This window comes from Lissotriton helveticus, chromosome 8, assembly GCF_964261635.1.
Source record: "Lissotriton helveticus chromosome 8, aLisHel1.1, whole genome shotgun sequence".
Classification (NCBI taxonomy): Eukaryota; Metazoa; Chordata; class Amphibia; order Caudata; family Salamandridae; genus Lissotriton; species Lissotriton helveticus.
Genome location: NC_136069.1, coordinates 1405584678 through 1405601566, shown reverse-complemented (window position 1 = coordinate 1405601566; position 16889 = coordinate 1405584678). Strand labels below are relative to the sequence as shown.

The 16889-nt window shown below is 42.1% G+C and overlaps 1 pseudogene; it reads right to left on the bottom strand.

The window, feature by feature from the left end:
• Positions 1 to 16889, bottom strand: part of LOC144773903 (homeobox protein Hox-A3 pseudogene) — a 142778-nt pseudogene that overhangs the window by 40597 nt on the left and 85292 nt on the right.

Sequence of the window (16889 nt, the reverse complement as noted above, 5' to 3'; positions counted from 1 at the left end):
GAGATATTTGTAGATATATATATATATATATATATATATATATATATATATATATATATTACCTACTGGCGGTCGCCAGTAGGTATATATAGTTAGGATTTTTTCTCTATGGGATTTTTGAAAATTCTATGTCTAATAACTTTGGCGTTTGTGGACGGAATTGGCTGAAATTTGCAGGAAAATGGAACATTTTGTTTCTGAGCAGCCACTAAAAGTTTGGGGGGGGGTTTGTCAAGGGGGGGCTGAGAAAAAAGGGGGGTCCCAAAACGTGTTTTTCCCATGTTAATTTCCATAGGGCGGTTGGCCTCACTTTTAGCCCGAACGGCTGAATGGATTTGCACGAAACTTGGCAAAATTGTAGGGACTGTTAGCCCGATGTGCCTTTGCTAGGTCTCAAGATATGTGCTCCAGTGGATTTTGAGAAATTAACGTTCAAAAAAAGATATATATCTGTAAGCGCGCTCCGGGCAGCGCCCCGGTTCGCGTACTTGACGCGTAACGGAACTTCGCGAAGCGAAGCTGATTGGCTCTCCGGTGTCTGTCAACATTCTAAACAGTCCGGAGCGGCCGCCATTTTGTCTCTCGGTAGGATCGAGAGACAAGATGTGGTGAAAACCGAAGGGGGGAATGAAGGAAAGGGGGCAAGGTAGACCCCTCCTGACCCCCCTAGGATTGATGAGGGGGATATTAAAGTGCCCCGCGGGGAAAAAATAAAAAAATAAAAATTTTCGCAGTAGAGGCGCGTCCCGGTACGCTCACCGGGCAGCTCACCGGGCAGCTAACCGGGCAGCTAACCGGCAGCATAGCTGTCAACATTGTAAACAGTCCGGAGCGGCCGCCATCTTGTTTCTCGGTAGGTTCGAGAGACAAGATGTGGTGAAAAACGAAGGGGGAAATGAAGGAAAGGGGGCAAGGTAAACCCCTCCTGACCCCCTGGGATTGATGAGGGGGTGTAGTGTAGCTCCTATTTTCCCAATAGGCTCTGCGCATTGGAATAGTACCTACAGCAGTAAAGGCCTAGGCCAGACGTTAACTAGGTCTACTACTGTCGATACTAGACTTAATTTTTGGGTTTGCCAGCTAAGCTCAGAGTTCGCTAGAAACTTTCTCGAATGTTCAAGGAAGGAATTAACTCCCCTGATTAGACAAGAAGGGATTTAGTTTCTGACAACCATAGAACATGACAACTTTGCTCTCCCCTAATCAAGAGTCAATCTCGAGAGTCGTGTGAGCACAAGGCAATTATTTTACTCAGTCAGTACGTGCATTCTTAGTCTCATCAGAATGTAGAGAAAAGGAAGAGACGGGCGTGTTCAATAAAAAGGTGTTATTTATTGATCAGTCTCTTTTCTCATACATGAGAAATGGATCGATATTATTGCAATACTTATAGTTAAGTAAAGTGCATACATTAAAAGCAATAGTATAAAATAATACTGTAAAAACATTGATATGGTTTCTGAGCCATATGATGTTTAAAATGATTAAAATATATTTACATACACATATACATTTTGACTAAACGTGCTCAACTGGTGTTTCTAAATACGCCTACCCCGTGTACCTGACCTAAGTCTAATGCGTGGGCGGGAATAGAAAGTTACAGTTTAAGTTAAGTTTGTTTTTGCCAAGTGAATAACTAAAGAATTCTCTGTGAGGGGTTATTCAGTTCTGTACCTGGAATTTAGGATGGATGAGGAATAGTATCTCTTTCTCTGCTCTCGATATTCCAGGCTGCCTGCGAGGGCTGCCCGAAAGCGCCGGTGCTGGGTCTCTCGGCTTGAGATAGCAGCGCGTCTCTCAGCGCGTCAGGAAGGCGGGGCTGCTGCCAGCGGGGTCTGCTTCTGCTCTCGGCTTCGGCAAGTATGGCTGCTCCGTCTTGTCACCACGCGTGTGTTTGCATAGGGCAAGGTCGGCAATATTTATACCTTAAAGGTGCCGAGATTGACGTAAGGATGGACATAGATACGTCAATAAAGATGTCATACGACTTGCTCGTTAGCACATTCTTTACTAAAGTTCTCTGTGAAATCAAAACAATGGCCGCACGGATTATCCAGGTTGTCATAGGTTTGATTTGTTATGAGAACGTCGTATGCCTTATCAGGGGCTGGAGGAATGTCGCTTGTCTAATTAGATCTCAAGCGTTATGACCTAATCAGATAACACGTTCCTGTGCCGTAGTGTGACTGCGTCAGATAACGGTATCTGCATCATGGGGGTTTTCTTGCCTCATGGGCTGACTGTTAGTTAACTTGATAGTTAGTTTAACCAGAATAGGGTCAGGAATAGGGGGATCGATTCAGAACCTATAGAAATACACGACACCCACTCCACGCTAACTATGGTCATATCTACTAATCTATGCATAGTATAACATAGTACAACATACTATAGAGTATAGTGTATACCTTACCACCCCAAAATACATAAATGCATTTTGAAATTTTCAAATATACTGAAAAATTGCAGTCATATATATTGTATGCACTTAAGCTATGAATTAAATGCAAAAGTAAACACGCATTTTTATGCATTATTGCTTATTGGTATATGAGAAATACACATGAAATGGCTCTTAATATGGCTATACAGAAAGGAAGTTCGAGACCATTTCATCACATAATAAAATATTTGTGAACATCCCAGCGAGCAGCTAAAGTCTATAAAGTATCTAAAAATAGAAATTTTAGTTCTCTAGGAATAGTTTCTTACTTTAAGCAGAAGATCAGTGTCCCGGGGAAAAAATATGTAAAAAAATATTTTAAGGGGCTTGCTGAAAAATATTGCTGTCCGTGAGCTGGAGGGAAATTGTTCATGTGACTTTATTTTTAAAGTTGAAGGCCGAATTCAGGGAACGCCGTGTGCGAGTTTACTCAAAAGTCTCTATTTCTGTTCTGGAGAGAACATCATATCATTCAGGCTTTCGAAAAAACTGTCAACAGCTTCATGGGAAAGTTCCACTAAGTCGGAAATAGGGGTAACCATGCATTCGTGCGCATGATTGTCTCCATTGACATTCTGATTCGCATTGCTGACAGAAGGTCGTACCGGTTCGATGCTTCTTTCATCTTGAACTTCACTACTCTTCAATCGCAGTGGTGAAGATTCCAGGAATGCCGTCATCAGGATTGGCAGCCTTTGAGGGCAGCACAAAGCGTGAACCTTGGTAGGAACCAACAGTGTATCTGCATCCACTGGCGCATCCGATTGTAGCGTCAGACAGGTGTCTAACACGCATTCTTCTCCGCATAGCAGACACCTTAGTACAGGTAAAACACACCTTTGCCACATTGGTCGAAATGATAGAAACCAAGTCATGTTCAGGTCTCTAAGCCGGGAGAGTCCCAGGATTTTTGATATCCGGTCCCGGTATCCAATGGCTAGGATCGTGTCTTCCATTGTCGCGAGAGTTTGATCTGTGACATGGGTTGCCATAACGAAAAATAAGGACTAAGAATAGGATTCCTGCAATTAGTCCCAGGATCAGGGGAAGTCCGCCAAAAATCGAATGGACGAAATCTGGAAAAATACCCAGTATGGCTTTGAATGGTGTTAATGCCATCGAAAATACTGTCTTAAATACCCCTGAGATCCCATTGGTATCAGAAATATTTAAGATTTCGCTCAGGATTTCCGCGAAATGTACGGGGGAATTAGTTGATAGTAATGTATGTATCTCTGCAGTCGTCCTTGCGACTTGTAGATCATACGTTTCTTTTGATGACGTGAGCCTTGTAGGCGTCTGAAGAAGCACTGTTTTCATTCTGCTTAAAGTATCTATTCGAATAGAAGTAATTTTCAAACTGGGCCATGCCCTTGCCTCCCTGTCTGGAAAGGAGCTGGGGAATAAAGAACGTCCACAGCACTTGACCTTCGCCGTCGTAGTGACTAGATAAGGAGTCCCGGGCATAAGACTACAACATCTGCGGTCTACAATAAGAATGTAACTCCCATTATAGAGTCTTTGAAAGAATGGTTCTATTTCAGTTGCAGGTGCGCCTTGTTGGTGACATGAAAGGTTGTATGAATTCCCTTCACAGGCTCCATGCAAACTAATACCGTTACACAGAAGCGTGCCGCTTAGTGACATAGCACAATTGTTGCCACTAAGAAACACTTTCTGTCCTTTATTACTGACACATGCATGTGAATAGGGCAGGTTCCAAGTTGTTTTAAGGTACCCCTTTCCCAATTTCTCGTACATGCCAGCCTGTATATATTTTTGGCAGTATTGAAACCTGAAGGTTGAGATTGGAATATTTATGATTCCGTGTATTATCCATTCACTGACAGGTCGTTCTGACATTGTCATTGGTAATCTTTCTAGTTTTTCAATGCTCAAGATTGTATAATCAGCACCCTTTTGCGCCATACCGATTTGTCTATCAGTAAGGTTAAAGATTTGGAATAGTGACGTTGTGTTGATTAAACGCCAAGGCACATAGCCTGAACGCAGATTTTGTAACGTCCAGCCAAGCTGTACAATGGAACGCAATTGTGACTGACCATGTTGTAATAACAGTAAGTCTTGCGATAATATATCGATTGCTGAAGACACAATGCTGTCCAATGAAAAAATTCTGGAGGACAGAGTCATTAACCCATTGTCCACTACAGAAAGTGATTTTTCCAAATTGATACGGTCAATTTCCCGTATTCTTTCTGCTGTCTCAATTTGAGTAACCTTCCAGGCCTCATTGTATGCTGCATATACAGAGGCTGCTATGAAACGCTTTTGACGCTGTTTGCGTGGTCCCAGTATGAAATCACGCAAGTCAGCACCATCAGTAAGTAAAGTTAGGTGTTGCTTAATTTCAGGCAGTGTGGAAGTCTGTAGCCATTGAAGGCATAATTTGCCCACACTGTAGGTTGTTATTATCCCTGGGTGATGTCTTTGGGGATATCTAGGGTCTGGCCTGGTCATTTTGAAACCCTGTGTTTTATTCAGGAATCTATCTTGACAGTAATTTGTATCTGTGGGCCAGATCAACCATTGTTTCCAATCAGGATGTGTTCTGTTTTGGGTTAATATATGGTTTACGTCTATCTCTTCATCTGTATCAGAGCTATTGCTAAACATTGTTGGCTTTGGAATAGACGGTTTAATTAAATCTTTGATTTTGGCTAAGCCAAGACAGGTGGTTTGTTGAACAGTGTCATTTAAAAATATCATTTGTTCTGGGATCATGCAGGCTCTAAACAAAGCTTCTAAACCCTGTACTTGCCATTCTTTTGTACCCCAAACACTTTTCAAATCAACATTTTTGTCCCAATAATCAAATCCAAATGTATTCATTTTTTCAAAGAATGAATCTGAATATATCAATTTTGTGTTGGTTATCATGGTTTTCAACCCTGTCTTGTTTGACAATTTAAAATAAAATGTTTCAGCATTACTTATGTTAAAACCTGAAAAATATGAATATTTGTCATATACGGTTCTAGAGCTTCCTTTTGGAGGTGTAGCACAATGTTCCCATTGATTATAACTTAAAACATTTCTAGGTTGTGCAGATTTATGTAAAAAATGGTTACCATAATGGTTATAGCAATACATACTATCATAATTTGTAGAACCTTGCAAATAATCATGTTTTGTAAATTTAGCAGACATTACTAAGTCAGACATCATGTTGTTAATACTTTCGAAGTCCCAATCATCAGCAAATGAGTTTGGTTTTGCAAAGTCACTCAAGGAGATCTTGATTTGGTGTGGATATTTCAGGATCTCGACCGGACCATAAATTTCATAGTCAGTGTTGTCCCAGGCTACCCCACCAGGTATAGGATTGGCTGTGAAGTTGGCTGAAGAAAGTTCTGAAGAAAGTTCTCTTTTCTCGACGTGTGAAGATGTGTGTGGTTTGAGGATCAAGTTGATGTTCTGACTTGCTGTGTCCATTTTAGCATATTTTCCCTCAATGAAGCGTCCCAAAGTAAATACCATGATGAGCCAAAGTATGAGGATAAATGCGCCAAAACCCACCCAAAATTCAATCCATGGAGAAATCAGATATGTTTCTTTCAGTTGTTTCAAAAGTTCCTTCGCTTTGTCTTTAAAGGATTTTGATGATGGCTGTGTCTTTGATTCACTGAAGCCGTCAGAGGAATCATCGAAGTTGATGAAGTAACCGGATGCAGTTCTGTCAATTGTTCCAATTGGTTCAGGATTTCTGTTTTTTGCATTTTCACTTGGTACTTCAGTATAGATTGGTGTGTCTCTGCTAAATGTCTTTATTTGGGTTTTCAGAGGTCTGAGTTCTATTGCATTGTTGCATAGTCCTTCTTGTTCTTCTGCAGGCGTTTCGAATGTGATGAGCCTTTTTGATAGGACCTCTGTACTGGTAGCAAACCTTGGTGTTCTGCTACTTATTGGGAGTCCACTTGGCCTACTGTTTGTTATCGGCCACATGTTGTGGTTTGTTTTACCAGGTCGATGGATACAACTCGGTTCTCCTTTTTTCCAGCAAGTGGCGGTAGTACAACTGATCTTGTCCCGTTGACAGACAAGACAGGAACTGCTTTTCTGTAAGAAGGCCCAAATTCCTTCTTTACCGCGATCTTCTCCCTGACTAGATCCCCGACTTTTGGAATCCAGACAGGTCTTGCCGGGACAGGTGGTGATTCTTCAGTGGTTGTTGGCTGTTGTTTCAACTGTATGTTGCTCAGGTCTTTTCTTGTTTTGTTTAAGTCCTGCAAAATAGCCAAACGGTCTTTGACATCAAAGGTTTTTTCTATTACCACTGAAGTCTGACTATCAAGGTCAGAGATCAACATCCTAGTTCCGAATAATAATTCGTACGGACTGAATCCCTTCAGAGAATTTCTTGGCAAGTTATTTAGACTACGTTGGACACTTATTAGATGTTTGACCCACCCAGCTCCCGAACCTAATATCCTTTCTATTATAGATTGCTTTCTGCCTTGGTTTTTTCTTTACACCGTCCCGTACCCTCAGGAAGGAAGTGAGAAGATTCCCGCTGGGCTGTGCTCATTTGGCCATGTTTCCCCCCCAGGCTGGATTGCCTGAGTGAAAACAATGGTCGAACGTAGCATGCTCTTAGCGTATATGCCATTTAGACTCGCAAATCTTGTATAATAGTCCGGACGTCAGCCGAGTGCTGGTGATCTACATTATAAGTGGAAACTAGCCTGTATATGTTAATCGCAAGCCATTCTTTTTGCTGGTAATATTATCTGCCTTGATACGACGAGGTATTAAACTGCTTCTCTCCCCACTGCGATCTCTGTTGCAGTTTGGGCAGTTTTTTACAAACATGGTGTAGTGCAGGCTCATGCCTGGCCACCAGTACCGTGATTGTAATTCTTCCAGAGAATCTTTTAATTTAAGGTGTCTGAGACCCTCGCCCATGTGTGCGTCTGCGATTAACAAGTTTCTCCTGTCCATGTTTGGAATCACTCTATCCCCCACTCCAGGGATTCGAGCAAAAGGGACGGAGTTTGCATCGATTATGTATGTATAATTGAGTGGATAGTTGATCGGTAACGCTGAGCAGTCGCCTTTTGATGACGTTTTCACCGCCAGCATTGTTTCACCGTCAATGTATTTTAATGTACGCTTTTTTCGATCTACGGGAGCCGGTTTAGTGGCTGCCGCTGCGGCTGCTTCAGCCAATGAATTCCCCACAACGTGAACGCCATCACGTTGATGACTCAGTGAGTGAGTCACGTGAGTCTTTGGTAGTTCTTTTTTCAAAAGAGCTACTTGTTCCCAGAGCAGTTTCTGCTTTATTGGTGCATCTGTGTCATCTTTGTAACCGTTCTGAATCCATGTCTGCAAATCCTTGTTATATGCTTTGACGCAGTAATATGAATCTGACACTATAAGTGTCGGGAATTCGCGATCCGCATTATCCAGCGCCATTTTTAATGCTAATATTTCAGTTTGTAGTTCTGAATTAGTTTCTACTGAGTGTGATTTTGTTAATAGAGGTCTTAGTTTACCTCCGCGCCACACTTCTTTTGTAATCTCACATGTGGGATTGTATGCATGTTCTCCCCAAACGGAGGGTTGAGCATGTCCGTCTGTATAGATTACACAGGCGTAATGTCGTAGAGGCAGAATGTCGATTGGCAGAGGATACGTCTTTTCATATTTTAGATTTTTTAATTCTTCTAGTTCTTAGAAAATTGTCAACCAGGCTATACTTGATAATTCATATCCTACGTACAAGACTGTCAGATGGGCAATTCTGGATTTTTTAAAGTTGAATTTGTAACCCTCTGCAGCGAACCCAAGTATTATGGTGTTCACCCTTTTCAAGTGAGTCTCCAAGTCATCATCTGTTAAGTAAATGTCATCGACATAAGATAATGCTTCATCATCATATAGTTGTAGTAATTCTGTTACTCTCGCTGAGAATACCCCCGGGCTGTTCTTGTACCCCTGGGCTAACCGACAAAATTGTTTTTGAGTGCCATTTACTGAGAATGCAGTTAAATATCTGCTCTCTGGTGCTATGTTTTGACAAAAGAATCCATTGGAGATGTCCAAGGTTGTTTTGTATTTTTTGCGCACTATGTTATTCATTAGTGCAGCACTGTGTGAGTTTTGCACTGCAAAGGTTTTGCAACATGTGTTAAGGTGTCGGTAATCCAAAACTAGACGATATGAATTGTCTGGTTTGGAGATCGGAAACAAAGGATTGTTCATTTGTGAGGTGCAAGTTTCAATCACCCCCTGGTATTCTAGCTGATCTAGTATTTCATTTACTTGTTTTTTAGCTTCTTGCTTAATTGGGTACTGCCTTTGGGCAGTAGGTTGTGATTTTAACTGGATTTTGTGAGGAGGAGAATCCTCATCCCATCCTACATGATTTTTATATAAAGCAGGTGCTAAGGCCACTGCCCACTTTCTAGCAAGTGTGTATTTTTTATGAATCGGTATTTGATTCGAGAAGGCAGGCATAATTACTTCTTCGCCATGAGGGCACTCCCTGACAAACTCTGGTGGCCAGTCTTTTTCAGCTAGAAGGATGTCATAACCCTTTGAGAGGTTATCCCAAAATAGTCCCCTTATTTTCCTAGTCTTATCTCCCTCTATACGTAATGTTATCTCGTATATCTTGTGGGGCTTGCTAACTCTGGTGTCTGCAGTTTCCACTTGAAGGTATTCATTCGTGTCCACTGTCTCCAGATGATTCATAAGGACTTTGCGAGCTATGCTCACCTCTGCTGCGCTGTCTAGCATTGTCTGTGCCCACTCTCCATTTTTCAGTTGTGTCCTCAGTATTCTCGGCATTGTTAACTACCTTGATACTGGCTACCTTCTTTTTTGGAAATTGTAATTTCTTTTTTTGTTGAGCAGGTTCCTTGTCTTTGGACTTGGCGTGCTCTTCTGATCGTCCTCTTCTTTCCGATTTCTGCGAGGAATTCTGAAAAGATTGAGAGGGACGTGTATCAATGTCTTGATATCTATCAGGTTTTTTAATATTATCCCTATTTCTAAGGTTATATCTATTCCCTGAGGGGTCACTCTGCGGTGACCTCTGTCTTTGGTTTGGAGATTTCTCTCTTCGCCTTGGAGACCTTCCTCGGGACTGGAATTTCTTTTCTTTAGGATTGGATTGTTTGTTTTCATCCCAGTTCTTTTTTGGTGAATTATTATTATTAAAAAATATTTTTTCTGGACTTGTAGTCAGTTGCGGTTTTACTGGTATTCCACCTAGACTATCTCTGCCTAGTTCTTCATAGGATTTTTCTATGATTCTGGCAATTTCAGCTGGTTGGTCTGCTATATCTGTCTCTTTTAACCTCTGGCGGATCGCCACGTTTGCTGCTTCACCTTTTATGTTGGCTAGTAATATAGCCGAGACCTGCTTGAAGTCTTTCAGTAATTTCATACCAAGAGTTAAAGCAGGTTCTGGACCGTATTCATCTTGAATTTGTTTTAGCACATCTGGTATTACCGAAATGGATGGAACACCGTGCGTTTTTGTGTAGATGGAAGCAAAGACTGTACCCCAAGTGTCACAGTCCTCAATGTGTGGTGCGATTCCCATTGGGAGACATATAGTCAGAATCCTGTGTTTTTCTAATGGGGTGGTGTCAGGAAACACCGCCTCTATTTGGGTAATTTTCTGTGCCAACCAGAATGGTATCTGTTCCCGTTTAGCTGGAACTTTACCTAGGCAGGATTGGATGTTCTGTGGTGTAATTTTATTTGTGTTCCCCTGGTGAGGGGTCAGCTGTGGAAGTTTAATCGCTGGCTGAATTGTTGAAGTCCGCATTACATACTGAACTAATTGTCTATGAATTTTTAGTAGTTGTTTTAGCTGTATTAACAGCTCTGCTGCAGGCATTCTTTCGATGTCTGGATGTGGTGTGTATCCGGCTAAGACCGGCCACGTTGCTCCTGGTCTTCCTAAAGGACCGAGCCTTGTAATGTGATTGTTATGTTTTAGGGCGCCATCAAATAAGAGCAAATGCTCTTGGAATTTGAGTGGTACTTCCACCTCCTCGAAAGGAGTGTATGTTTCAGGAGGTTCCTCTACTTTGTAATAGTGGAAGTACTTTGTTACAGCATTTGCTGCCGGAAAATGTATCCATGAATAGTATACCTCTGTCTGCCGATATTCGTGTGCCTCATTTACGAATATGACTGTGCCACCTCTAGGTGTCAGTCCATTTTCTATAAGTTTTAAGGTTATAGATCTCCTTTTAATGACCGGAATGAGTGTTATATTCGGGTCTGCTGCTTGCATGGTAGCATCAGCATCTGCGAGTTCAGTTGCTAATCTAACTGCCTCTCTTTCATCATCACTCTCTGCCATTTTACAGACAGGATGGTATTATGTATGTTTGCAGATCAGGTTTCTTTATGGAACAAAGATTAGATGCACAATATTTTGGGAATGTTTATCCTTCAACGTTGACTTGACCAAGAACCATACATAGGAGTTCCCTCCTGCGAGGTTTTGGAGGATATAACCTTTCACCCACTCCAGACATCTTTGGAGTATTTGGGAAAAGGGGTCTGAGTGAGAAAGCACGACTGAGTTACTCTAAATGTCTTACGTTAGTTTTATCGCCCTTTCCAAACGCGTTGGGCGCCATGTAGTGTAGCTCCTATTTTCCCAATAGGCTCTGCGCATTGGAATAGTACCTACAGCAGTAAAGGCCTAGGCCAGACGTTAACTAGGTCTACTACTGTCGATACTAGACTTAATTTTTGGGTTTGCCAGCTAAGCTCAGAGTTCGCTAGAAACTTTCTCGAATGTTCAAGGAAGGAATTAACTCCCCTGATTAGACAAGAAGGGATTTAGTTTCTGACAACCATAGAACATGACAACTTTGCTCTCCCCTAATCAAGAGTCAATCTCGAGAGTCGTGTGAGCACAAGGCAATTATTTTACTCAGTCAGTACGTGCATTCTTAGTCTCATCAGAATGTAGAGAAAAGGAAGAGACGGGCGTGTTCAATAAAAAGGTGTTATTTATTGATCAGTCTCTTTTCTCATACATGAGAAATGGATCGATATTATTGCAATACTTATAGTTAAGTAAAGTGCATACATTAAAAGCAATAGTATAAAATAATACTGTAAAAACATTGATATGGTTTCTGAGCCATATGATGTTTAAAATGATTAAAATATATTTACATACACATATACATTTTGACTAAACGTGCTCAACTGGTGTTTCTAAATACGCCTACCCCGTGTACCTGACCTAAGTCTAATGCGTGGGCGGGAATAGAAAGTTACAGTTTAAGTTAAGTTTGTTTTTGCCAAGTGAATAACTAAAGAATTCTCTGTGAGGGGTTATTCAGTTCTGTACCTGGAATTTAGGATGGATGAGGAATAGTATCTCTTTCTCTGCTCTCGATATTCCAGGCTGCCTGCGAGGGCTGCCCGAAAGCGCCGGTGCTGGGTCTCTCGGCTTGAGATAGCAGCGCGTCTCTCAGCGCGTCAGGAAGGCGGGGCTGCTGCCAGCGGGGTCTGCTTCTGCTCTCGGCTTCGGCAAGTATGGCTGCTCCGTCTTGTCACCACGCGTGTGTTTGCATAGGGCAAGGTCGGCAATATTTATACCTTAAAGGTGCCGAGATTGACGTAAGGATGGACATAGATACGTCAATAAAGATGTCATACGACTTGCTCGTTAGCACATTCTTTACTAAAGTTCTCTGTGAAATCAAAACAATGGCCGCACGGATTATCCAGGTTGTCATAGGTTTGATTTGTTATGAGAACGTCGTATGCCTTATCAGGGGCTGGAGGAATGTCGCTTGTCTAATTAGATCTCAAGCGTTATGACCTAATCAGATAACACGTTCCTGTGCCGTAGTGTGACTGCGTCAGATAACGGTATCTGCATCATGGGGGTTTTCTTGCCTCATGGGCTGACTGTTAGTTAACTTGATAGTTAGTTTAACCAGAATAGGGTCAGGAATAGGGGGATCGATTCAGAACCTATAGAAATACACGACAGGGGATATTAAAGTCCCCCACGGGGCAAAAAAAAAAATTGCGATTTTTCGCGGTAGAGGCGCTTCCCGGTACGCGAACCAGGCAGCTAACCGGCAGCGTAACGGGAGTCCGCCATCTTGTGTTTTTGGAGCGTCCGGTTCGCGTACCGGGTAGCGTCCCGGTAAGCGTAACAAGAGAAACAGTAAAAATAATGGAATAGATTATCAAGAAAACTTTGAAAAATTGTAGGGACTGTTTGTTTGATGTGCCTTTGCAAGGCCTCAAGATATGTGCACGTGTGGATTTTGTCTAATTAAGGTTAAAAAAGATATATATATCTGTAAGCGTGCTCCGGCGCGCTTACGTTACGGGTTTTGTTTGCGCTGCAGAGCCGATACGTCACGGTTATGCGACGTGTCATGAGGCGTCTCACGTGGCTACGTGATACGTCACGTAATAAAGAATATATTTTACAGATATAGATATTAGCTTTTAAAAAACCAATGAAATTCACTGAAAAAACCATAAGTTATAGACCATATATAGTTAGGAATTAGCATTTACAAAACCTTGAAAATTCACTGAAAAAACCATAGGTTATAGACCATATATAGTTAGGAATTAGCATTTAAAAAACCTTTTTTTACTCACACAAAACCATTGAAATTCCATATATAGTTAGTTAGTTGCACTAACTATATATCGCGCACCCGCAATCCACTGCTGATCATGTCACATATTACATCATTCATGACATGGTCAGTGACATCACTGATGACATCACTGATGACATCTCAAATGACATCACTGATGACATCACTGATGACATCTCAAATGACATCACTGATGACATCACTGATGACATCTCAAATGACATCACTGATGACATCTCAAATGACATCACTGATGACATCAATGACCACATTACTGATGATATCATTCATGTGACAATACAATGCATCTCCTCACATTTTAATATAACCTCTGTTACACCCAGTGTTAAATACTGAGTATAATTTTTGAAACCATTGACACACCAATACTAGTTACTACATACGCACTCACTGATTCCTACGTCTACACACACATTCACTCATTCACCCATACAATCATTCATACATACAATCACTCATCTTTACAACACTATCATATGCACTCATACACCTATACAGACACTCACGCTCTGCCACTCATCCATGGAGTTACTCACACACCTAGTCAGTCCTGTAAAGAATCAATCACACTTCCATTTTCTTGTCTATACAGTTAAACATAGAGCACCTTACATTTTCAAACATATACTAACACATACTTACTCTCTTATACAATCATTGATACAAGTACACATTGATCTGCACAGAGTCACACACCTCCCAGCCAGCCACACACACACTCAGTCTCCCATACAAATACTTGGACAATCAATCAATAACCCATATAGTTAATCATATAGCTACTGATCAACACATGCAGCAGTTTACAGAACAACAGACATAATGATGCACAAATTAAGACAGTTTAGTCACTAACCCATGCACTCAGTGAGACACATTTAATCACTCACTCATACATTCAGTCATGCACCTACTAAATCCTTCGTCCAGACACGTATACTTCCACTCATTCTTCAATATGTAAGACATATTTTAACTTTACAGAAACATACAGTCACTGGATGTTGTCATCAGTGATGTCATCATTGATGTCATTTGAGATGTCATCAGTGATGTCATCAGTGATGTCATTTGAGATGTCATCAGTGATGTCATCAGTGATGTCATTTGAGATGTCATCAGTGATGTCATCAGTGATGTCACTGACCATGTCATGAATGATGTAATATGTGACATGATCAGCAGTGGATTGCGGGTGCGCGATATATAGTTAGTGCAACTAACTAACTATGTATGGAATTTCAATGGTTTTGTGTGAGTAAAAAAAGGTTTTTTAAATGCTAATTCCTAACTATATATGGTCTATAACCTATGTTTTTTTCAGTGAATTTTCAAGGTTTTGTAAATGCTAATTCCTAACTATATATGGTCTATAACCTATGGTTTTTTCAGTGAATATTACCTACTGGCGGTCGCCAGTAGGTATATATAGTTAGGATTTTTTCTCTATGGGATTTCTGAAAATTCTATGTCTAATAACTTTGGCGTTTGTGGACGGAATTGGCTGAAATTTTCAGGCACATATTGTTTCTGAGCAGCCCCTGAAAATTTGGGGGGGGTTCGTCAAGGGGGGGCCGAGAAAAAAAGGGGGGTCCCAAAACGCGTTTTTCCAATGTTAATTTCCATAGGGCGGTTGGCCTCACTTTTAGCCCGAACGGCTGAATGGATTTGCACGAAACTTGGCAAAATTGTAGGGACTGGTAGCCCGATGTGCCTTTGCTAGGACTCAATATATGTGCTCCAGTGGATTTTGAGAAATTAACGTTCAAAAAAAGATATATATCTGTAACAGCGGACCGGGCAGCGCTCCAGTTCGCGTACTTTTCGCGTTACGGAGCTTTGTGAAGCGAAGCTGATTGGTTCTCCGGCGTCTGTAAACATTCCAAACAGTCCGTAGCGGCCGCCATCTTGTCTCTCGGTAGGATCGAGAGACAAGAGGAGGCCAAAGCGAAGGGGCAAATGACCATAAGGGGGCATAGTAGATCCTCCCTGACCCCCTAGGTTTGATGTGGAGGTTTTAAAAGGGCCCCGCGGGGCAAAAAAAAAAAAAATAATAATAATCGAACGGCTGAATGGATTTGCACGAAACTTGGCAAAATTGTAGGGACTGGTAGCCCGATGTGCCTTTGCTAGGTCTCAATATATGTGCTCCAGTGGATTTTGAGAAATTAACGTTCAAAAAAAGATATATATCTGTAACAGCGCTCCGGGCAGCGCTCCACTTCGCGTACTTTTCGCGTTACGGAGCTTTGTGAAGCGAAGCTGATTGGTTCTCCGGCGTCTGTAAACATTCCAAACAGTCCGTAGCGGCCGCCATCTTGTCTCTCGGTAGGATCGAGAGACAAGAGGAGGCCAAAGAAAAGGGGCAAATGACCATAAGGGGGCATAGTAGATCCTCCCTGACCCCATAGGTTTGATGTGGAGGCTTTAAAAGGGCTCCGCGGGGCAAAAAAATAAATTAAAAAATCGTTTTTTTGGTGGGGTGCGCCCGGTTAGCGTAACGTGAAGCGGACTGGGGAGCGTACTACAAGGAAAGAAAAATGATTGACTTTTAACTTATTGTATGTTTATAGACTTTTTTTTTACTTTTTTTTCTGCTGAGTGACGTCTCGGCCTATCTCCACGGGATGCAGTCCCTACCATCTCGGCGTTTAAGCCCAGGGGGACCGGTAGTGTGGGAGAGATAACGGGGCATATTATCAAGGGGGTTTATCTCCGCTTTTTTGGCTTTAAAAGCCAAGAAAGCGGAGATAAAATTATCTCCGTATTACCTAGCTGTCGCTAACACCAGTTAGCGACCGCTAGTAGGAGATAGCGACCATCTTGGGCCCCACTTTGCATGTCAGTGATATTTATCACTAATGACATGCAAAGTGGGCATTCCAAGATGTTAGCGACTGGAAACAGTCGCTAACATCGCTATCTCCTATTACCAACTTTTGGAAATATTCGCGCTAAGCGCGAATATCTCCAAAAAGTAACACCTGCCCTGAGCAGTTCTTAGCCATGTTATCCAATGGGAGGTGGATAACATGGCTAAGAGCATTAGCTCGGTAATGCATGAATATCGCTGACTTTTCAGCGATATTAATGCATTGCGGCCGTTTTTTATCGCATTTGCGATAAACCTTGATAATAGCAAGGTTTATCTGCGATAATTTCTGACGATGCTTAGCGGTAAAAAATTCGTTGCTAAGCATCGTTAGGGATAAATATCGCTTAACTTTGGTAATATGCCCCAACGTCTGTTAACGTTCGATTCGAAGGAAATCAGGAAGTGTTGAAAAACATTGTCTGCGCCATCTTGCCTTTTTTCAAATGCCACACTTTTGTCGTGCACGGCAGCCATTTTAGATGCCTTGACCAGACCCACTCTCTGCACGCTGTCGATCCTTAGCATGGCTCCCCACCCTCGCAAGCATCTCCCCCAGGCACTGGTCACCCCCGCTCTCTGTCTTATGCATGGGCAATAAACCTCCCCCCATCTGCGCTGCTCTTCCCTGAGAATCACACCCTGTGCCCGCCCGACACCTCCCTTTCGCCCTATTCACTACCGCACCCTCTGACACTCCTCTTCCTCTGTGTCCGATTGTCCAGGCCGGTCCCAGGCTATCAGCTAGCCTTGCAGATGTAGTTTATGGCCCCAGCTGTAAAGAATCACCCCTCTTCAAAGGAGTTATAGTAGATCAAGGCCCACACCCGATGAGATCCGTCACACCACACGCGTTCCTACTATCTGAAAACCATCCTGTATTGTGATTGGGGAGGGGACCGAGCCTGAAGCG